Source organism: Phyllobates terribilis, unplaced genomic scaffold (assembly GCF_046119375.1).
Source record: "Phyllobates terribilis strain yellow unplaced genomic scaffold, ASM4611937v1 Scaffold_2__4_contigs__length_985480577, whole genome shotgun sequence".
NCBI lineage: Eukaryota > Metazoa > Chordata > Amphibia > Anura > Dendrobatidae > Phyllobates > Phyllobates terribilis.
Window position 1 is genome coordinate 798,526,260 of NW_027362762.1, and position 24,786 is coordinate 798,551,045.

At 46.1% G+C, this 24,786-nt stretch overlaps 1 long non-coding RNA gene across 1 annotated transcript in view; it reads left to right on the forward strand.

Moving 5' to 3' along the window:
• Positions 1–22,086, forward strand: part of LOC141252985 (uncharacterized) — a 47,553-nt gene extending 25,467 nt beyond the window's left edge. The window contains exons 2-3 of the long non-coding RNA XR_012314178.1: positions 6,811–6,941; positions 21,506–22,086. This is a non-coding gene — a long non-coding RNA (uncharacterized lncRNA). The remainder of the gene's footprint in view (positions 1–6,810; positions 6,942–21,505) is intronic.
• The last annotated feature ends 2,700 nt before the right edge of the window (positions 22,087–24,786 follow it).

Genomic DNA, 24,786 nt, shown 5'->3' on the forward strand with positions numbered 1-24,786 from the left:
ACCTCGTCTTCCAATTCCACACCCTGGTCCTCCTCCTGACTTTCTGTCAATTGTGTCTCATCATCATCCACCTCTTGTGACAGGTTCCCACCGTCGCCTTCATGTGACTGTGGCTGCTCAAAGATTTGGGCATCGCTACATGCAATCTCCTCTTGCCCCGCTTCAAGTGGACCAGGCGAGGGGCCCGAATCTACAAATGGAAAAGTGAACAGCTCTTCGGAGTGTCCAAGTGTGGGATCAGTTGTCTCCCGGCACTCGGCATGGTGGGAGGAAGAAGGATCAGGGTGAGGAATATATACGGTCCAGACTCACAGCTACTGAGACTTGACCGTGTGGAAGACAAGGTGGTGGTGGTAGCTAAGTGACTCTAAGCATTATCTGCTATCCAACCAATAACCTTTTCACACTGCTCTGTGTTCAATAGTGGTATTCTGCGGTCCCCTATTAATTGGGACAGAAAGGTGGAGCGACAAGATGTGGGTGTTTGTTGTGGCACAATTTCAGCTTGCCCACGGCTCGGCCTCGTTCTCTGCATGCACCATCACCATCACATCCACTTCCCCATCCCTTGCCACGTGTCTTGCCCATTTTAAATGGAGGACAATATTTTCCACGTTCACTACAAATGTGTGGATTTGAACCGCAGTGATATGTGATACGTATGACGGAAAACCACAGTTGTAAATAGCTGGCCTGTAGGTTACTATTTTTCACAGCGACCTGGGCTCAATAACTTCACTGACACACTGCAACAAAATTTAAATGGAGGCCAATATTTTCCACGCTCACTACAAATTTCTGGATTTTTTTCCATGTAATATGGAAATAAATAACATTAATATGGAAATATAATATTCTGTATTCTGCAGTGGCAACACGCAAATGGAGCAGAAAAACAGTGTTCTCTGGATTGCTTTTTAAGCAAATAATCAGGATTAAAATAAAAAAAATCATCCCTGGCCCCTGATACCTGGGGCTATTTCTAGAAATATCTGTAACAGCAGCAGACAGAGTTGGAATGGAGCCTTTTGTGCTGTATGCACTGCAGTCTGCCACATACACTGCCTGCCTGCCTAACTCCTGCTGTCAGCTCTGAATAAATGCAGCTGGATTAGTCCTCAGAAGGACTGTTAGTTCAGATGGATATACAGTGCCTTGTGAAAGTATTTGGCCCCCTTGAACTTTTCTACCTTTTGCCACATTTCTGGCTTCAAACATAAAGGTATAAAATTCTAATTTTTTGGGGAAGAATAAACAACAAGTGGGACACAATTGTGAAGTGGAACGAAATTTACTGGATATTTTAAACTTTTTAAAAAAAATTAAAAACTGAAAAGTGGGGTGTGCAATATTATTTGGCCCCCTTGAGTTAATACTTTGTAGTGCCACCTTTTGCTGCTATTACAGCTGCAAGTCGCTTGTGGTATGTCTCTATCAGTTTTGCACATCGAAAAGCTGAAATTCTTGCCCATTCATTCTTCCTTGCAAAACAACTCGAGCTCAGTGAGGTTGGATGGTTACCTGAAGCTATTTGGGCCTCTTTTTTTTGGTGCCTTCCCTCTTTGGCAAGTACACTCCCCTGATGACTTCTCCTCACAGAGAAATTGATGTAAATAGTTTTTATGACAAAAGTATTTTTGGAGTGATACCTCTATTGGCTAACCAGAACAAAATATATATTTGCAAGCTTTCAGGGGAGAAAGAAACGCGTCGGGAGGGATTTTTTATGGGGCAACAGCATGAGAACCATACATGGGTACTGCCCTTGTTAGGGCGGGAGTTAACGCAAGGGGCAACAGGGTAGATAGATTGATCAAGTCTACCACTGCAGATGGAAACCGTTGAAGTCTGACATCCCTATGGCTCAAATGGGTGAGATCTACACAAGTCTTTATATGTTTTATGCATTATGACACTTTTTATGTGATATGTCCTACTGTGTTTATTCAAGAACTAGTGGACCCAAGTATGGGTCTTTTTGTTGATTACCTATGTCTGATTGTTCTATTGTCATGTTAATATGGCCTATCATTGATATCTAATATCTTACGAGGTTGGTACTTGACTTTCTGTTGGATTGGGGTCATGTTATGTGATTTTACTGAATTTCTTAAAAGTTATATTTTAAACGGATCCTCTATGCTTTATATATAAGATTATTCTGAGGAGTATAACATGCAATTGAAAAGCAGGGTTCCAAGTTATATATTTTTCTCTGGTTTTGAGTTTACTTGAACTCGCTCCACTACTGTGAGCATTATTCCGTGAAGAAAAAATCCGGCACTCATAGAGTTGTAGAAAATCAGATTTATTAGCAAAGCAATCCAAAAAAGTGACATTTCGGTCTAAAGAACCTTCTTCAGAGAGATTGCATATGGTTCACGGCATGTGACAGCGCTGTGGCGAATAGGGGTTCAATGCCCATAGGCTTTGCACTCTGGGCATTATTCCCATGCGGTGACATCATTGTGCACAGTAACACTTTATTATGACTCCACTGTGTTTGCTCTTTATCTGCTGTAACTTTACTGTCTATTTTCCTGTTTTGTGTTATTCCTTCGAGCACTATTCCAGTATACAATGTTTTGGTGATTAATGTATACCTCATCCATGAACTGTGACATCACGGGGACTATCCCTGTGCTTTTACTTCAATTTTGTCATTTCTCCTGTGTGGTGACATCATTATTTTTATTATCCCTGTGCAGGGAGATTACTTTATTATTATTACATTTATACTACTGTAATAAATGTATGACCCATGGGCTGTGACATAACTCTATGAATTATCCCAATGCAGTGGTATCACTGTCAGAAGTGATGAAAACAATAAATACTGTAATTTTTTTCAACGGAAGCCCTATCCCTCAATATCAGCCAACAGTATAATGTGTATGAGGGTCTCCAAACTCTCCCCTAACAGATAATGTAAGGGGAGAGAGGGATTTGGCCTTCCGAATTTCAGCGCCATTAATTTCCAGTCTTCATTATCATCATCGTCATCTTCCCCATTGAGGCTCACAATCTAAATTCCCTATCGGTATGGTTTTAGAGTATGAGAGGAAACGCACACACAAACATGGGGAGAAAATACAAACTCCTTGCAGATGTTGTCCAGGGAAGGATTAGAATCCAGAATCCCAGTGCTGCAAGGCTGAAGTGCTAACCACTGAGCCACCATGCTGCCCGTTTTCTTAAATCTGGTGGTAAGCTGCAGCCAGAAAAGTCTGGCAGCGGCTCTCACATGGAGAACACAGGAACGCTTGGCTAAGCAGAGCGCTTCTGTGTATGGGGGAATTGGAAGAAATGGCTATTGACCAAACAATTGTTCATATATACAGGTGCTTCTCACAAAATTAGAATATCATCAAAAAGTTAATTTATTTCAATTCTTCAATACAAAAATGTATTATATAGAGTCATTACAAACAGAGTGATCTATTTCAAGCGTTTATTTCTGTTAATGTTGATGATTATCAAGAAAGAAGGAATTCTGCGGTGTTAGTGAAGCGCTAGAACAACTAGACAGTGGATTAGGTTATAACACACAAACCTTTTATTGTTTAGTACGCTCTCTAACGCCACGACGCGTTTCAATAGCAGACGCTATCTTCCTCTACCTGAGGAAGATAGCGTCTGCTATCGAAACGCGTCGTGGCGTTAGAGAGCGTACTAAACAATAAAAGGTTTGTGTGTTATAACTTAATCCACTGTCTAGTTGTTCTAGCGCTTCACTAACACCAAAGAATTCCTTCTTTCTTGATTGCTAATCTCCCTTGTGGAGAGCGGTGGAAGCTGCTCTGTTTACAACTAGCCTACTACAGGACCTGCCGTGATGTCATTGTGGAATGCCCACTTCGGTCACATGGTCCTGGTCATGTGACCGCTGAAGCAGACAGAAGCTCCCTACAACAGTTCCTGCTAAGTTGTGATCATCTTACAGACTCCCACTTGGAAGCGTTTTCCCTTGTTGTGCGGGGCTCCTTTACACAACAGGACCAGGTGAGTGGTCACAACATCTCCCCCTTCATTCCCCCCCCCCCCAAACCTCAGGCTCTTCACCATTGGCGCTCCTACTGTTTTTGTTTTCAATGTTGATGATTATGGCTTACAGCCAATGAAAATACAAAAGTCGTTATCTCAGTAAATTAGAATAATTAACAAAAAACACCTGCAAAGGCTTCCTAAGCGTTTAAAAAGGTTCCTTAGTCTGTTTCCGTAGACTCTACAATTATGGGGAAGACTGCTGACTTGACAGATGTCCAGAAGGCAGTCATTGACACACTCCACAAGGAGGGTAAGCCACAAAAGGTCATTGATAAAGAAGCTGGCTGTTCACAAAGTGCTGTATCCAAGCATATTAATGGAAAGTTGAGTGGTAGCGAAAAGTGTGGTAGAAAAAGGTGCACAGGCAACCGGGATAACCACAGCCTTGAAAGGATTGTTAAGAAAAGTCCATTCAAACATTTGGGTGAGATTCACAAGTAGTGGACTGCTGCTGGAGTCATTGCTTCAAGAGGCACCACACACAGATAGATCCAGAACATGGGCTACAAGCGTCGCATTCCTTGTGTCAAGCCACTCATGACCAACAGACAACACCAGAAGCGTCTTACCTGGGCCAAGGAGAAAAAGACCTGGACTGTTGCTCAGTGGTCCAAGGTGTTGTTTTTAGATGAAAGTAAATTTTGCATTTCATTTGGAAATCAAGGTCCCAGAGTCTGGAGGAAGAGTGGAGAGGCCACAATCCAAGCTGCTTGAGGTCTAGTGTGAAGTTTCCACAATCAGTGATGGTTTGGGGAGCCATGTCATCTGCTGGTGTAGGTCCACTGTGCTTTATCAAGACTATAGTCAGCGCAGCCATCTACCAGGAAATTTTAGAGCATTTCATGCTTCCCTCAGCTTTTTGGAGATGGAAATTTCATTCTCCAGCATGACTTGGCCCCTGTCCACACTGCCAAAAGTACCAATACCTGGTTTAAAAACAACAGTATCACTGTGCTTGATTGGCCAGCAAACTCGCCTGACCTTAACCCCATAAACCCCATAAACCCCATAGAGAATCTATGGGGTATTGTCAAGAGGAAGATGAGAGACACCAGACCCAACAATGCAGACGAGCTGAAGGCTGCTATCAAAGCAACCATTGTGTCCCCCCATTTCCTTGTAGAATGTAAGCTTGCAAGCAGGGGCCTCACTCTTAATTTAACTGTTTAAACTGTCTTAAATTGTATTGAATTTATTGTCTGTACATGTCTCCACTTAATTGTAAAGTGCTGCGGAATATGTTGGTGCTATATAAATAAAAATTATTATTATTATTATTATCCATAACAACTCAGCAGTGCCACAGGCTGATCGCCTCCATGCCACGCCGCATTGATGCAGTAATTGATGCAAAAGGAGTCCTGATCAAGTATTGAGTGCATTTACTGAACATACATTTCGGATTTTAAAATCATTTTTCAAGCTGGTGTTATAAAGTATTCTAATTTACTGAGATAATGACTTTTGCGTTTTCAATGGCTGTAAGCCATAATCATCAACATTAACAGAAATAAACACTTGCAATAGATCACTCTGTTTGTAATGACTCTATATAATATGTGAGTTTCACTTTTTGTATTGAAGAACTGAAATAAATTAACTTTTTGATGATATTCTAAGTTTGTGAGAAGCACCTGTACATTCATTGTATACAGAGGACCTTTTAAAGGGACTCTGTCAGCACAGAATGGCTGTTCAAACCAAGTACAGGCGCTTGGTGGATAATGGAGTGGCAAAATATTTAACTACACTTTCCCACCTGCTTGCTTTCCCTCTTTCTCCAACCCCCTTTTCTTTGATTGACAAGTCTGGCTTGATGGAGATGGAGAAGGGCAAAGATAGATGGAAATCAAGCAGGTAAGGTGCTACTAAATGTTTGGCAGAGCCAAGTGTCACGGCTGTTAGACAGCCGTGACACATGCAGGGATTGCCTGTCAAACTGGCAATCCCTGCATGTGTCACAGCTGTCTAACAGCCATGATACTTGCAGCCGTGGCGACAGTAAAAGAAATGCCGAGCATTTTACTCAGCAAGCACCCGAGCGTGCTCGGCGAAAGGGTTAATGAGACATACTCGCTCAACACTAGTTGTGATCCTATGCTGTAATGTCTGTATAATCTTTTGCTTCCTTTCCTGCCCAGGAGATGTGGTATGATCAGACCCTGATCCTGCACAGTCAGACACAGACATTACACAGTACACAGCAGGGGCACATTTATAAGATTATCTCAGCACAGGAACATCTTATTTAAACACATCCAATTCTGGAACTTATTATTATTCCAAGATCTGTTGATTAAAAGGAGCTTTTATTTGTGGGAAAACCCCTTTAATGATCTACTGCTTCCAGAGCTTATTCCCTCTTTCACTGTCTGTGTGTTGTCAGGAACCAGTCAAGGAAATCAGACAGCAAACTATCAATGAAGCTAAAGAGGTTATTGGTACTGAGTGGGAAAACATTTTTTGGGAGGCAGTGGCTTGCTAAGTGCTCTATTAGGCTCATAGCCTTAACACCTCATTTGCATTTGAACTAACACTCTAATTTCTTGGGAGTGCAATAACAGACAGAAGATATAAAGATGTCAGTGCATTTACATTTCAAAGATCTGCATTCCCATATGTGTGGTTTGCATTTTTTCCCCAGCAAGCTTTCACTCCCAGCGCTTCCACTCTGCTAGTCTTCATCAGACAAGTGAAGATGTCACACTCCCTACACTGTATTAACTGTAAGAAATTAATGAAAAACCCTACTGTATCCTTCAGCTAGCCTCAATCCAATTGATGTGCCTGAAAAATGAGTCCGACCCCATATCAACATACAAGTCCTAAAGGATTTGCTGCTATTTTGACGAGGAAAGCCCAGGCGAAACGCGCGTTGGATTCAGGTCTTACGGGTCAGTACAGCTGTTATTTTTACTTACTCTATATTCTGTCTTACTATACACCCTGCTGCTTCATTGACTGTTTTGCACTGTGAGTTTATCTACTTACACTTTGTATCTTATGTAAATCTTACATGATTAATTGCAGTGCGGATCCTTTATACATTTGCAGCATGTGACTAAATTTGATTCACTAGTGAATATTCCTGTATGTACTATAGCTGTCAATCCCGGCGACCTTTGTTTGTGTTGCTTCCCTTTTCTTATTATACTTATGTATTTTTCATTGTTTTTAATATATTAATAATAAATGTTACATTTTATATATTATCGTCCATGTGTTATATTAGAGGTTTTTGCTGTTTATGCAGACACATGGGCACTTTGATGGTTTTGTGTGATTCAGTTTACTGATTGTTATTTTGATGGCAGGTGGTTTTAATGTTATGATGACTGATTGGTGTATGATTAGCTTCATAGTGATAAAAATGTTATCTATAAATCCTCTTCACATCTGACGCGCCCCCTGGGCCATGTTGTTAGGGATACCCGGAGCCGGATCAGATGGGGGTTGTAGTCTCCGAGTGGCTGTGACCCGGTCCGTGCCCAGGGTGTCAAGCTCAGTGTGTGGCAGTCCTACAGATGTTATTAGAGTTCTTTGTGTCGACTACGCCACCCGTTGATTTGCGGTCAAAAGGCCGCCGCTGCAGCAGGGTCCGCTGAGGCTGTTGGTATGTGTGCAGCTTTGGTAGTATAACCCCCAACGGGAGGGGTATAGCCTCAGGGGGTCAGCCGTGGAGGATGGTGATTGTGAAGGTGCAGCAAGGAGACTCAGAGGCATAAAATGCAGTTCCAGGGTTTTACTTACTGGTGTTGCTCGGGTCACTGTGTACAGCAGTGACCACCCAAGCCGTGCTGCGTCCACCAGGTCCTGGACTCGGTCAACTCCCAGGCAACTCCGGAGCGTGGTCCTGAGCTCCCTTTCTGACTTGTCCTTCTCTCTGGCCTTCCCCACCAGGGATCCACCTAAGTCCGGCTCCCTCGGGCCTCTTGTTGGTAAACCCTTGTCTCTGGGTTCCCTGACCCTATTCTTGGTTTGCCTTCCGGGTGGATTTAGTGGGTGGTCGTGGCAGATCCTGCCCACGACCTCCGGTTCCTGGCTAAGGTGTGCTGTAGCCTCTGCCAGCTTGGGATCCGGTACCCTTTTGCCGACCCTTCACCCTTTTGTCCTTATTTTGGGATCTTGGGGTCCCCTCTGCGCCTCTGGGTCTCTCTTCCTTCTCCTCTGCTCTGCTTCTCAGGCTCTCAGACAGACTGACGTCTCACAGACTGACCCTGATCTAAGATGGTGCCCACCTTATATACTCCCTCTATGTGTGAGCTCAGGTGACCAGCACCCAATGAGCTCCTAGCTTTACCCAGGCTGCTCCCCCTATCTGCCCCTACACTACTGGGATGTTCCACCCCCCTCCCACTCCAGCCAGGAACAGACACTGTCGTACCTGCACATTTCTCTAGTGGGAGTACCATCGGTCTGTTCCCCGGAAATGGGATGTGTGTAGTGCATGCAGCTAACTGAGCTCAGTTCCACACTCCATCCTTACCCGGGAGTGGAATATCACACCTCTGGCTGAGGTGCAATACCCCTGTAGCAGCCGAATCCTCAGGGTGCTACATTCCCCCCTGGTAAATCACAGCACGTCCTCGGGCTGTAAGATATAAACATCCAAAACATACAATTTTTTTTCATAAACATAAACATAGAAAACATCATATATATATATCAGCAATAAACTTTTCATATAAATAACATTCTTGTTTCTGGTTCCTCCGGTCACGGTGCAACTTGTGACCGGGTAAAGTGCGACAGTCTCTCTTGGAATAAAACAGTTCCCTATAAAACCGGTAGGGGGCGCTTTAGGAAGCGCAACTATATACAAGGGAAATATGGCCGCTCTCAGTCCTCGGTCAGTGGGAATAGGGACACACGGGTTTCAGTTCAATCTGCTGGTCCCAACGGGGACTATATTTTAACTAGAACAGTTCTTATACCCTGACGGGTAACTATGTACAGTCTCTTTACCGTACTTTAACGACGGCGTCCTCCTGCTCCTTCTTTAGATTCTTCAGACCCGTCCGGGTCCTCTTGCTCCTCCTCCGTCAGGCGATGCACATGGAGGGCGTAGGGTCCTTTGGCACACTTGTGCCGGGTGAAGGTGACCTCGTCCCCTACATACAGGTCACGACCTCTGTGTCCCTCCGGCAGATGGCTTTCTACGTCTCTGCGGGTCACAAAGACGTCGCCGGGGGTATGATGGTCTCTAATGAAGCCCCACCCATGCTGCATGTTGAATTTTATCACAGTCCCGGTGGCACGGGGACCATGAGCTGCACGGGGTTTCCTCCTGGTCCGGCTCTTCTGCTCCGCGCTCCTTATCTGCATTTGTTGTTCCCGGACCCGCCTCTCTCTCCGCTCCCTCTCGAAGACCTCGAGCTGCTGGCGGCAGCACTCTGCACGCTCCGCTGCGGCCGCCCGAGTCTCCTGAGTGAACCCCATGAGGTCTTCTCCAGTGGGGTCCCACTCGAACTGTGCCTCCTCCAGCGGGGGCGAGGTCCTCCTTGCGGGCTTCGGAACCGGAATCAGGGGTTCATCTAGGGGTCTCTCTTTCCGGAGTCGGGGATGGTGAAACTCCGGTGGCCATATGAAGGGCTGCCCATCCGGGCACGTATGCTGGGTGAACAGGTCCTCACCCAGGTGCGGTACTTTAGGTGTTATGGGCGCTGTGGTGGTAGCGGCGCCCGGGTTGACCAGGCCTTGCGACCAGTCTTGGGGCACGCTAAAGGAAAAGGGCACCGTAAGAACGGCGGCGCCCGTGGTTACTCGGCCCTGCGGCCAGGCCGGTGGCTCCGCGGAGGTAGGGGGCGCTGTTGGAATTGCGGCGCCCGGAGGTACTAGGCCTTGCGACCAGGCCGGTGGTATTTCCTGCTTGGCCACGCTCGAGGTCGAGGCGTGTGACGTCACAGGGGTCGCGGCCGCGGTTTCCGGTTGAGGCCTAGTCTGCGGCGGTGACGATGCAGCGACGGGCACGGCAGGGGGAATTTCGGGCTCTGCGACGGGGAGCTGGGGCAGGCACGCGGTTTCCCGGCTCGGGGTAGAGACGTCCCCTTTACCTGCCTCCGTCCGTTCAGCTCCCTTCTCGGCGCCGTCTCCTGCCTTCATTCCTCCTGCGCCATCCTCAGAGGCGGTCTGTCTCCTCGTCTCAGGTGGCTTGCTCCGCTGACGGGTGCCGGTCTGCTGGGCCATCTCTCGGCTCCACTCCGCCAATGTCTCTCGCTGCACCCGGGCCATCCTCCGTGCGAGGCCCTCCAACGCGGTCTGTGCACACTCCCGGTCTCGGGGGAGCTGTGTTAGGATCTCCAGCAGGCCTTCTGGAGTGGCGACCTGCAACAGGCTCCTGACCACTGGTTCGGTGCTGCCTGACTCTCCCTCCATCTCCGGGTAGGCTTTCTCTGGACTCCTCTCCAGACTTCTTGTCTCCGGGTGCGCTCTCTCCAGACTGCTCCAGGCGACACCCATCTTTGCTCTCCTGTTCTGTCTCCGCCCACATTGAGGGTGGTCCCGGGGCAACTTTGTGATTGTCAGTTCCAGGGGCAGTTCTCTCACGCTGATGGACACTTCCAGCATCACAGTCTCTGTTGGTGGGCGCGGTTTCCGCTTTTGGCGCCATTCTTCGACCTGGCCCACGATGGGAGGTGGCCTCTTGCCACCCTCTGGCACGCCCATAATGGCGTCCGCTCTTCCAAGGCGGGAAATCTTTGGAAATGGCGGGAATCGTCTCCCAGTGGCGGGAAACTCCATGGATGGCGGGAAAAAGCTGCAAATGGCGGACAACCGGCGGGAAACGACCTGTGATGGGGTCCGTTGGCGGGGACCCTCCGGAACCGGCGGGAGACTTCTTTTTAAGGTAACGGTGAACTTTTCTTCAGGCACGCAGTACCCGGTTGTTGCGGGCACGTTATCCTGCCGACTACGCCAAAGTTGACGCGCCCCCTGGGCCATGTTGTTAGGGATACCCGGAGCCGGATCAGATGGGGGTTGTAGTCTCCGAGTGGCTGTGACCCGGTCCGTGCCCAGGGTGTCAAGCTCAGTGTGTGGCAGTCCTACAGATGTTATTAGAGTTCTTTGTGTCGACTACGCCACCCGTTGATTTGCGGTCAAAAGGCCGCCGCTGCAGCAGGGTCCGCTGAGGCTGTTGGTATGTGTGCAGCTTTGGTAGTATAACCCCCAACGGGAGGGGTATAGCCTCAGGGGGTCAGCCGTGGAGGATGGTGATTGTGAAGGTGCAGCAAGGAGACTCAGAGGCATAAAATGCAGTTCCAGGGTTTTACTTACTGGTGTTGCTCGGGTCACTGTGTACAGCAGTGACCACCCAAGCCGTGCTGCGTCCACCAGGTCCTGGACTCGGTCAACTCCCAGGCAACTCCGGAGCGTGGTCCTGAGCTCCCTTTCTGACTTGTCCTTCTCTCTGGCCTTCCCCACCAGGGATCCACCTAAGTCCGGCTCCCTCGGGCCTCTTGTTGGTAAACCCTTGTCTCTGGGTTCCCTGACCCTATTCTTGGTTTGCCTTCCGGGTGGATTTAGTGGGTGGTCGTGGCAGATCCTGCCCACGACCTCCGGTTCCTGGCTAAGGTGTGCTGTAGCCTCTGCCAGCTTGGGATCCGGTACCCTTTTGCCGACCCTTCACCCTTTTGTCCTTATTTTGGGATCTTGGGGTCCCCTCTGCGCCTCTGGGTCTCTCTTCCATCTCCTCTGCTCTGCTTCTCAGGCTCTCAGACAGACTGACGTCTCACAGACTGACCCTGATCTAAGATGGTGCCCACCTTATATACTCCCTCTATGTGTGAGCTCAGGTGACCAGCACCCAATGAGCTCCTAGCTTTACCCAGGCTGCTCCCCCTATCTGCCCCTACACTACTGGGATGTTCCACCCCCCTCCCACTCCAGCCAGGAACAGACACTGTCGTACCTGCACATTTCTCTAGTGGGAGTACCATCGGTCTGTTCCCCGGAAATGGGATGTGTGTAGTGCATGCAGCTAACTGAGCTCAGTTCCACACTCCATCCTTACCCGGGAGTGGAATATCACACCTCTGGCTGAGGTGCAATACCCCTGTAGCAGCCGAATCCTCAGGGTGCTACATATTCATAAGTGCAAATTGTACATATGTGAATTTACAACAAAATGTGTAGCAGATTATGTATCTGCATTTATTGAGTTCAATTAACACTTACTAATGACTCTAAAGGGTGCAGAAAATGTGTGTCTGGTGAGAAAAATATCATCTGCTTTTGAATGAGTCAACTTTTGTTGTCTTCACACCTAAATGACATCACACCCTTTCTCAGCAGAAAAGTTTTTAAATTGCCAAAGTTTTATCTCAAAGCAACAAACACCAATAACAATTAGAGCATAATCTGAATAATGAGTACAACGCTATAAGTTTAGCTGAGAAGCTTGTGAACAGTGGCGTACTGCCAATGTTGGCAGATCATGCAGCCGCACCAGGCCCCCTTCTGCATCGTACTTTCAACCATTTAGTCATCCTGAATGCCAATACAGTTGATGGCAATAATGGAAGATTGAGACGTCAGCTGACGCTCCCTCTCTCATCATTCCCCCTCTGTGTCTGAGCTCTGTGAAGTCTCAGGTTGCGTGCCCACTATACGTTTTTCAAGCGTTTTTGCCACGGAATTTCCACAGCGAAAACTCTTAAAAAACGCTTGGTAATACGTGCCCCATGGTCCCCAATGATAATCCACATGTGCTGTGCACATGCTGCGGAAATTTCCGCTGCGGATTATCATTGCGGAAAAATATGCAGCATGTCCATTAATTTTGCGGACACGCAGCATAATTGCCGCCATTGACTTGCATTGAAAACCTTAATATTCGTATCAGCACATTTGCACACACGGATATTATGTTATTCTATGTGCAGATGGTACCCGGGTTTGGAGAAGAGGAGACTCTCCTCCAGACTCGGGTACCATAGAACCTGTTAAAAAAATAATTTAAAATAAAAAATAAAGATTATACTTACCTTCCGATGGCCCCCGGTCTCCTCAGCGATGCGTATGGTCTGTTGTATGGGTCGCAGTGGTGTGAGGACCTGACATGACGTCATTTAGTCATGTGACAGGTCACGCAACATACAACAGACCGGACGCAGCGGAGAAAATACCGGGGGACATCGGAAGGTAAGTATAATATTTATTATTTACCATTCTTATTCTTTCTTTTTTAACTATTACTTGGTCACACTATATAAATCCATGCCGTCTGCATGGATTTATATAGTGTGACCAAGTTGTCAAGCACTTTTCCAAGTGATGCTAAAATCGCTTGGAAAGCGCTTGTCAACCCGCATGCGAAAATGCATGCAAAAACGCTTGACAAACGCTTCTACTTGGTAGGAAAAACGCATGTAAAATCCGCATGTGTTTTTCCTGCCAGGGAGAAGCGGAAAAAATATGCAGCATTTCTGCATCGTGGGCACATAGCCTCAGTGCAGAGAGCGCAATGACATCACTACACCCTCTGTGCTGAGCAGTGCAGAGGGTCAGAAGATGCTGAGGAGACCGGAGCAGTGGGGGAACGGGGAGAGGTGAGTATTTGTTTATTTATTTTTTATGTATGAAGCACTATATGGGGCCCATTATACTGTATGGAGCACTGTGTGGGGCCTATTATACTGTATGGAGCACTATGTGGGGCCTATTATACTGTATGGAGCACTATGTGGGGCCTATTATACTGAATGGAGCACCATATGGTGCCCATTAAGCTGTATGGAGCACTATGTGGAGCCCATTATACTGAATGGAGTAATATATGGGGCCCATTATACTGAATGGAGAAATATATGGGGCCCATTATTCTGAATGGAGCAATATATGGGGCACATTATACTGTATGGAGCACTATATGGGGCCCATTATACAGTGTGGAGCATTATTTGTTGCACATTATACTATATGGAGCACTATATGGGGCCCATTATACTGTATGGAGCACTATGTAATGCCCATTACACTGTATGGAGGACTATATGGGGCCCATTACACTGTATGGAGCACTGTGTGGGGCCTATTATACTGTATGGAGCACTATGTGGGGCCTATAATACTGAATGGAGCACCATATGGTGCCCATTAAACTGTATGGAGCACTATGTGGAGCCCATTATACTGAATGGAGCAATATATGGGGCACATTATACTGAATGGAGAAATATATGGGGCCTGTTATACTGTATGGATCACTATTTTGGGCCCATTATTCTGTATGGAGCACTATATGAGTTCCATTATACTGTATGGAGCACTATATGGGGCCCATTATTCTGAATGGAGCAATATATGGGGCACATTATACTGTATGGAGCACTATATGGGGCCCATTATACAGTGTGGAGCATTATTTGGGGCACATTATACTATATGGAGCACTATATGGGGCCCATTATACTGTATGGAGCACTATGTAATGCCCATTACACTGTATGGAGGACTATATGGGGCCCATTATACTGTATGAAGCAATATATGGGGCCTATTATACTGTTTGGAGCACTGTGTCGGGCCCATTATACTGTATGGAGCACTATGTGGGGTGTCATCATATTGTATGGAGGACTAAATAGGAGGAAAATGACTTTGTAATGGCTGCAAAGTTGTGAGATATGCTCTTCTGTGACCCTGCCGAATATTACCGTAAGTAGCTTTTTTTTGGGGGGGGGGGGGGGCACTAATAGAACTTCTGCTATGAATCCCCATTATTTCTATATCCCCTATATCTCCATGGTATTCAGGCTTGTTTTATGTTCTTTCATTTTAAACAAATGGATGCATGAAGAAACTACAGAAAACATTATAACATGTTGCAGCTTCAGTATGAAGAAATACAAGACAAGTGGAAGATTATGCAGTATAAAGAAATATAATGCTATTAGTGTGCTATGTTGGCATTAGGAAGACACGCTACAGCAAAGAATTTATGTCAATTTTATATTAATCGGTAAGAAGCTTAATAATTCACTGGGTTCCTTAAGACAGTTCTTATTTAGCATTCATACATGATGAGGGTAAACCACAGCAAAAAAATAACTGCTTCCGATAACCCTGGAAAATGATACCCAGGGAATCGATAGCTGATCTGCTAGCTCATCTTAGAAGTGTTTACTTGTGAATAGATGATGGACATTTGGTCTTTAATGCATTTGTCTGGCTGCTTCCCAAATTCTTATTACTGTAAATGAGTTTGTGCTGTTCAAGTATTTCCAAAGCTTACACTGTAAATTAAAATTAGACATGGGCAGGAAGCCACTGTGAAAAAAAACATGTTACTAAAATGTCTGTTCCTAAAAAGAGAAGCCATCATATTTCTATAGAGCATTTAATTTTTTTGGTGAATTCTGTCTGTCTTAGCACCTAGTAAAAATAATTACTTTGGATTTATGGCTCAAATGCCAGTTTCTAGAATGCAGTGTGCCCTCTAGTGTCTTGTACATTTGTCATAGGGAGTCTGTCATCCCCTAAAATTTTAAATGAAAGTACTTAAACATGTATATAGTAGACTTAGTCCCTAAAATAAATACTAGCAGTACACAGATAAGTCGACTCTTATTCCATTTGTAAAAGAGGGTGCTTTGGTGCACATTTGGCATAGCCAAGAGCTCAGTGCATTATTAGGCCCTCCAATTTGCATTTTGAGCATTTTTGTGATCTTGACTGACTTTGCTCCCTTGCCCAGAGTGAGTGCTACCTGAGCTCAATCCAATCCTGCCCCTGTCACATGATAGCGGGGCGCTGATGGGTTGTCATGACAGCCGGGGTCCGCAGAAGAGCCCCGTGCCTGTCATTACGATACTCCTGTGAACGCCGGCTTGTGGCCGGTGTTCATAGGAGATCATGATTTCTGCTATACATACAGTGCTGAAGCACTGCTAGGTACAGTATAGCACAGGCGATCGGACGATCGTAGCTTCAAGTCCCCTAAGGCGACTATTAAATAGAGTAAAAAGTTTTAAAAAAAAAAGTTTTTAAAAATATGTAAACAAGTTCAAATCACACCCCTTTGAAAATAAAAGAACTAAAAAAAATATATATACGTTTGGTATCGCTGCTTTCAAAAATGTCCGTTCTATCAACATATAATACAAATGATTTGATTGGTAAATGGCGTAACGAGAAAAAATTGAAACACCAGATTCACGTTTTTTTGGCTGCCGCAACATTGCAAGAAATGCAATAATGGGCGATCAAAACATTGCATCTACCCCAAAATGGTATCAATAAAAACGTGAGCTCAGGGCGCAAAAAATAAGCCCTCACCCAGCCCCAGATCCCGTAAAATGGAAACCCTATGGGTCTCAGAAAATGTTAACAAACGCAAAAACTTTTTTTCATGCAAATTTTGGAATTTTTTTTTCGCCATTTAAATAAAAAATAAAGTATACATGTTTGCTATCTGCGTAATCATACTGACCTGATTAATCATATTGCCTGGCCAGTTTTACCATATAGTAAATATGGTAAATAAAACAAAAACAAAAAACAATTGTGGAAATGCACTTTTTTTTGCAATTTAACGATGCTTGGAATTTTTTTCCCGTTAATCCAGTGCACTATGATAAAATCAATGGAGCCATTCAAAAGCACAACTCATTCCACAAAAAACATGCCGTCATACGGCTATATTAACGCAAGTGTGTGACCCCAGGTCTGGATGCCACAAATATTAAAGGCTGTGTCTGAGAGCAGGAGGGAGGTTCCCTGGTCAGGGACCATTAGCATGCAGCACCTCCTGTCCCATGCCAGTAGGGGGAGCAGGCTGCCCCTAAAAAAGCTGGAACTGAAGGCAGGGTTAGAGAGACCAGGACCCACTTCTGAAGCATCCAGAAGGGTTCCCAGAGGAAAGGGACAGGTCAGCAGCATCTGAGGAGTCCGGGAGGCAGAGGAGGAACAGCAAGCCAGGGACAGAGGCGACGAGAGCCGGTCCTGGCTGAGAGAGAACTACACAACCGGACACTGGGGTCCGAGGCTGTCAGAGTTGCAAGCCCTGCAGCAGATAACCAACCCGCAAGGGATTTCACGTTCCTTGGCCTAAGAAGCCTGGAGGCTCCGCTACACAGAGGGACCGGTACAGCACGGAGAAGCAACAGGTACCTAAGGCCCGAGTCGCAAGCCATACAGGCAAAGTACACGGCCAGCTCAGGGACGTGGGCTATCACACCACGAAAAGGGGGATAGTCAGCAAGGGCAGAGAGAGAACGGTAGGCCTACCCACTCACCCTGACCAGTGGGGCTCGCCCGAATGCTCTCAGACACCCAGGCCCATTCCTACCCTGTACTCCTGTTGGGTCATTAGTACTAACTACAATAAAGACCCTGGACTGTTTGAAGCAGACTCTGAACCCTTATTATTGCTGCCTGCACCATCACCCCCAGCATCCTATTACACTGCCCTGAGGCTACACTCTTCCCGTGGGGAGTTATCCTATCCCAGTGCTGCATACCAACATCAGCATCAGCGGTCTGCCTTGCAGCAGCGGTCATCCCAGACCGCAATCCACGGGTGGCGTAGTCGGACATCCAAAACCCTACAAACAGACTGCCACAGCATTTGGTCTGACCACCCTGAGCCACGGGATCGGGTTGCCACTACTACCCCCAACATTGCACTGAAGCCCGGTTCCGAGTGCCCCACAGCCCAGGGGGCGAGTCACAACTATAAAAATGTTATGGCTCTTGGAAGAAGGGGAGGAAAAAATTAAAACAAAAAAACTGAAAATGGCCATGGCGTTAAGGTGTTAAAAAAATTGCTTGTGCTTCCATTTTCTGAGACCTATAACATTTTCATTTTTCGGTTGATGGAGCTGTGTTACAGTTTGTTTTTAGCTCCTTAAGCTGACATTTTTATTGATACCACTATGGGGTACACAATGCATTTTGATTTTTTTTCCCATTATAGGTTATGGGTCAATTAATTCTATATTTTGATTGATTGAACTCAGGGGTGGATTAAGAGTAGCCAGGACCCCAGGCAGTTTAGAAGGCGTGGGCACCCCCAGCAATAAAGATAGCGGTGCACGCAAATTTTTCACTTATGTACAACATCATACATAACATAGCGCTACACATAATAGAGCAGGTGTGGGAGATTAATTTTCCTAAGCGGCTGAAATGAATTCTGCTCAATATTGGCATGTTAATTAATATTTTTTATATTAATTGTATGACTTAATTGAGCAGAATTAAGTGTACTGACCTCCTCCTATATACAGTATGAGCCCCCACAATCAACAAAATCAATCAACCTATTATACATGTAACCATAACAAAAAAAACTAAAAGAATTCTTATTTAAGAAACCCATACATAAAGACATAAATGCACACACATCAGCCCAGAAAAACAGTGATTAAAAAAAAAATTGAGGGGAGATGGGGGCTAGTTTTGCCTTTCACAATTCCCTTTCTAACAGCGGAGATAGTTAAAGGAAGTGTTCCTGAAGTCAGACCTCTCTGAACTGTTGGTAGACCAAGCTAAGGGGTTAGCTTTAGTGGTCCAGTCAGTAGAGTAGCGGGGGAACTTAGTGCCCTGATCAAGCCTTGAGTGACATAGAGCTTGTTCCTGGCATAATCCCTTGTGGGCTGCAGTATCTGAAAACAGCCACAAGATGCCACTGTCCTCGGTGCAGATGTCAGGTTGAGTCTGCTAGCAGTGTTACAGACAGTGATGAGTTAATTCTGTGTGATGACAGCTCACTGAGGGTGGGCACATTAGGAAAATCTCTGTTTAGTTTCCAGAATCAGGAAGTGATTCTTCAGTAAGAGATAGGACAGAGAACCATACAGGCAGCCTGAATATATATTGGCTGCTAGGGTAGACGGGAGCTCCATACCCTCAGACAGTGGGATCACCAGTGTGAAAGTCTCCCTACGCAAGAGCAAGAGTCCTGTTAGCCGGCCGGAGAAACTCATCAAAGGTAGTGAGGACCCGGGGCACTTCTAGTCTGCAGGAAGCAGAGGAAGATAAATAGGACTCCAGGCTAAGACGTGGGGGAGAGATATCGGATCCAGATCACTGTTGGTATTGTGGAAGAGTCTCTTGGGCCAGAGATTAGAGTCACAGAGATGCTTCACTTAAAGAGGGAACCAGGGCTGAAGGAGTTACCAGCGCCTGTGAGAGAGATGATAACCTGTCGGGCCTTATCCATTATATCTGCCTGTAAATATTGCACATATTCCTCTTCCCCAAGTAAAGTTCAAGTTCTGGTTAAGAACCTCGTGTCCTCTGAATTTATTGCTGCCCTGGTCCCAGAAGAGAAATGCCTGGAGACAGCCGCGATCGGATGGTTTGAAGTAAGTGGAGAGCCCCACATACACAGCCACACATCAGAGGAAGGACACGTATTGTCTGTAGGGTGCCAGAGCGAGACTGGGCTACAGCTCGCCCACGACTAACTCGCTAGGGCACCTTACACATGTATCATAAAATCCTGAGTGACAACCTCCTTCCCTCCGCCAGGACATTAAATATAGGTCGTGGCTGGGTCTTCCAGCAAGACAATGACCCAAAACATACAGCCAAGGCAACAAAGGAGTGGCTCAAAAAGAAGCACAGTAAGGTCTTAGCCAGTCTCCAGACCTTAATCCCATAGAAAACTTATGGAGGGAGTTGAAGCTCCGAGTTGCAAATGACAGCCTCAAAATTTGAATGATTTAGAGATAATCTGCAAAGAGTAGTGGACCAAAATTCCTCCTGACATGTGCGCAAACCTCATCATCAACTACAAAAAAGTCTAACTGCTGTGCTTGTCAACAAGGGTTTTGCCACCAAGTATTAAGTGTTGTTTGCCAGAGGGATCAAATACTTATTTCTCACTGCAAAATGAAAAAAAATTATCTAATTTATACAATGTGATTTTCTAGCCTTTTTTTGAGATATTCTATCTCTCAATGTTAAAATTAACCTACCCTTTAAATGTTAGACTGTTCATGTCTTTGTCAGTGGGCAAACTTACAAAAGCAGCAAGGGATCAAATACTTATTTCCCCCACTGTATACTGTATTTCATCAATACTTTTCAACAATCTGACCAGAAAAAAAATTCCCCTAACAAATTCCAAGAAGAAGCGTATATGGTGTCTTTGTCAAACAAAGAATAACCTTTCAGATCATAAATGGCCGGTCGAGTGGCAGCGCAATTAAATCACAAAACATCCATATACCTCATAGTTACCTATATACAGTATGAGCCCGCACATAGCTCCCTAAATACAGTATGAGCCCCCATATAGCTCTCTATATATGGTATGAGCCCCCATATAGTTTCCTATATACACGATGAGCCCCCATATAGCTTCCTATATACAGTATGAGCCCGTGCATGCATGCCATATGAGGAGTCACAAGTCTGCAGTCACTGAGTGACTGCAGACTTGTAGTTTAAGACCGGACAACCCCTTTAATAACTTTATTTTTAATGGGAGAAAATGGGTGGTGAATCAATTCTATTTTTTTTTAAAACATTTATTTTTTTTACTTTGTTTCTAAACCTGTGATTGTTTGATCACTTGTACTGTATACAGCAGTGCTTTTACATTGCTGTATACAGGAAAAATCACTATTGCCTGTGAAGCCTAGCCCCAGAGATTGGCAGTGGCATGTAAAGAGAACCTGTCATGTCAGATAACGCTACTAACCACCGGCTTTCAGTCATACAGGTGTGTACGAAGTGTCTACAGTTGCCGCTCATTGCGCTGTGAGTTCCCTGGCACTTTGACTGACAGCTGGCTCTGCAATGATGCACTGCATTGGGAGTGGTCGGTCAATGTGCCATGGCATGCTTAGAGCAGCCACTTACAGCTCAATGAGCAGCAATTGTAGACACTTCGTACACACCTGTATGACTGAAAGCCGGTGGTTCCTGTGATGAATAAAGTCAATTTTTTCCCCCCATGAGCTGCACTTTCAGTACAGTGGTTGTGCACATTTCTAACACTATTAACCTGCAGATTAACCCCTGCAGGTTAGTAGCGTTTTCTGACATGACAGGTTCCCTTTAAGGAAAATAACCAAAAAGGCCAAAATTGGTTATATAATATCTAAGGCGGAGAGCGATAAAGCAGACGAGGCCCATGTCACAGGAAGGGGGGCAAAACTAAGTGCCTCATTGAGGCCCCGAGGAGACATGGTATTCAAACATACGATCCATTTTACTTCCTTTTGACCAAGAACCTTTGTCCAGTCACCTCCACGGGAGTCAAGATGTAAAATGTCAATTCCACGCACCTTCAAAGATTTTGGATCTTTGCCCCCTTCCTGTGACATGGGCCTCGTCTGCTTTATCGCTCTCCGCCTTAGATATTATATAACCAATTTTGGCCTTTTTGGTTATTTTTGTTTCTAATATTTATCTGGTATTTTTAATATTTGCTTTTTACCTTTTAATCATTTTTCTTTCTTTTCTTTCTTTTCTTGGTTTCCTTTTTTCTTTGGTCTACATATAGCATGAGAACGGAACCATATCCTACTTTATGCGCTGACCAACATCAATGGATTTAATGAGACCGGCCTTGCATACTGTATATGTGGCACCCCAGGGGTCTGGTTTTCCACAGTAATGTAATGTTATGTCTGAGAGCAGGTGGGAGGTCCTTTGGTCAGGGATCCTGTGCATGCCACACCTCCTGCCCAGTCTTGGGAGGGGAAGAACTTCCCCTGTATAAACCCTGGGCTGAGGCAGGGTTAGTCAGTCAAGGAGAGTAGAGACAAGAAACAGCAGAAGCAATACTACTACGAGTCAGGGGCTGGCAGCTGCAGAGCTCGCCCTGACTGAGAAGCTTTCTTACCGGACCCGGCGTCCGAGGCTGTGGGGACTAACTCTTACCCAGCAGCAGAAGCCGACCGGCAGGGGATTTCAGGTCCTCAGGCCCAGAAACCCGAAGGCACGGTCACACGCGTGGGACCAGCACCGCCATCATGGAGCGGAAGCCATTAGAAGGCCCCGAGTCACCGGCCATACGGGTGAGCACCACACGGTACACTCAGGGACGTGGGCTACTTATATCCGCTTCTAGCAAGGTAGCCAGAAGAGTACAGTCAGTTTGGGAGGCCTACAACTCCGCCTGGCCAGGGGAGATCCCATCTGCTCAAGGACTGACCAGGCCCCGTTCACTAGCAAGTACTCCGGGAGGGTCTATCGTTGTTACCAGTAAAGACCCTGAATTACACCGCACCGTCTCTGAGTGGTTCCTGCTACCCCCATCATCCACATCTGCTGCCCTGAGGCCATACCCCTCCCATTGGGGGTTATACCATCTACGCTGCACCATCCATCCACCGGCCTCAGCGGACTGTCCTGCAGCGGCAGCTCCATAGCTGCATTCAACGGGTGGCGTAGTCGTCCTACATCTACCGCTGTTACATCGCCACTCAGTTTGACTCCCTGGGCACGGACCGGGTCACCGCCACGAGACTACAACCCTCAAGAGATCCGGCTCCGGGTAAGCTCCCGCGTGCGCAACGCAGCGCGACACAGGCCCAGGGGCGCGTCATATACATGGACATTTCTATATATTTGATGCTATATTGTCATAACTTGTATTATTGTCTATTTAGTCTCATGTATACAATGCATTTCAGGACTAATGATCGCTTGATCCTTTGTTATTCTTTTTGGATGCCGACCTCTGCTATTGGCCATTATGTTGCTAGGTGACATATGATGCGGTGCGCATGCGCTTTGGGCACACTGATCTCGGCCCGGGCATGGCCGTCTCTCTCCTGGTCGCGCACTTCCGGTTCGCATACCATGTGTTTCCGGCGTGCGCGTTACCAGGTGATGGATCCTGCCCGCACTGACAGCTTTTGGCGCCTAACGCATGCGCCGACGAACATCGGTCACCTACCCACTTCCGGTCACGTGACTAGTATCACGGTCACGTGACCATGTGAAAAGACTTTAAAAAGGTCCCTGCTCTTTACGAATCTATGCCTCTTGAGAAAGCCCATAATATCGGGGCGAAACGCGCGTCGAGGCTCCTTTCTGGTCACTTGGTGCCTTGAGTTTACCCTGCTCCTGGTCTGCCTGTCCCCTTTTTTCTGCTGGCCCTCCCTTATTTGTGACTGGTAAGCGACATTTGAATGAACTTTTTTTGACATTCTATGCATACCTGCACACTTGTGCGGATACTCTCTACTTATGGTATATCTTATATGCTCGCTGCTTACCACTCCCCTTCTTTTGGGGGGGTTTTTGCTACACATACTCTCTATATATGTTACCATGTACTGTATTTTGTAATTTGTTATTTACTCTGTCGCCACTGTTGTGGCTTTTTTACTATTGTGTATCTAATAAAGCTATACTGGTTTTATGCCTATATAAACTCTGTTTCTCCTGCTATATTCATCGTGGGCACATAGCCTAAGTGTTGTTATTTTACAAGGGGGAAACTAACAAACAAATTAAGATGGGGTTGCCTGAGTAGTGGAAAACCCCTTTAAAAGGCGTTAACAGCAGCCAGCAGAGCTCAGCTCCACCAGTGGTTGTGAGAGACAGAACTTGGCTGTAATCATGCCCTGGCACTCACAGCTGCTCAGCATTATACCCGGCCTTCAGGCTGTGCAGGGGCAGTTACAGTGGCTGCTCACTATGCACTGAGTGGTTAATGAAGCTGCCCAGCAGTACCGCTATGACTGAAAGCCTGAGGCTGCCGGGAGGATGAAATTCATTTCCTCCTTGCAGCGGGGCTCTAAGTGTGGTGGCCGCACGACTTCAGAATGCTATTAGCCTGCAGATTAACCCCATATCTGCAGGTTAATAGCATTTATTTTACTAGACAGGTTCCCTTACATTAGTCTGCAGTCACTATGACTGCAGACCATGAAATAGTGTAGTATAAATGCATAGAAGCAGAATTTGCAGTAGCGCTCTGTATCTAAGGGTGCATGCACATGGTAACTAAATGCTGCGGATTGGACAAAGCACACTTGCGCTGCATGCAATCTGCAGCAGCCAGATGTAACAGCATAGTGGGTGAGATTTATACAAATCCCATGCCCACTATTCGTTCCTGTGCTCCTGTGGCTCACCCACGGAGACAGACCACAGTATGTTAATTTCTCTTGAGGAGACGCTAGTCTCCGCAAGAGAAATTCTAGCAGTGTAATGTATAGGCTGGGGTGAACCCGCATGTGTATAATGAACACATGCGACTTCACCTGCGTGCAGCGCTTTGGATGCAGCAGAAGTATCATGTGCACATACCCTAAGGGCAAAGGGTCGTTTCTTGTTGTGTATAAAATGTGGCTTATGTGGGGGGATGGGAGTAGAAGAAAACTACATGGGGCAAGTGTCCCTGCACTGTGTCCTTTCATCTTAGAAATTTTGCTTCCATCGTGTATTTACAGAAATTTTCAAGGTGTGCAGACAGTGGAGGGGAATTTGCTTCCATGTAATTTCAGTTCACTCCCATCCCCCACATTTTATATTCACACATTTTAAAAATAATAATGATCCCTTGCCCTTTCATGCAAAGCTCTGCTGCTTAGTACCACTGCCTGTACTTTATAGGAAATTAGGAATAGTGTGACAGTCAGAACCTCACCAAGCTCCAGAGACAGTTGAGGAGAAGGACCTAGGGACTCAGGAGAACAGGCAAGCACAGGAGCTTGTTCACTCTTCAGTCTTCTCAGCTCAGGCTAGGCGTGCGAGGTGGGAACTGGCAAGCACCACCATTAAGCTCCTCTTCGGCAGACCGTGAATAACAGTAGGCGTGACTTCAGT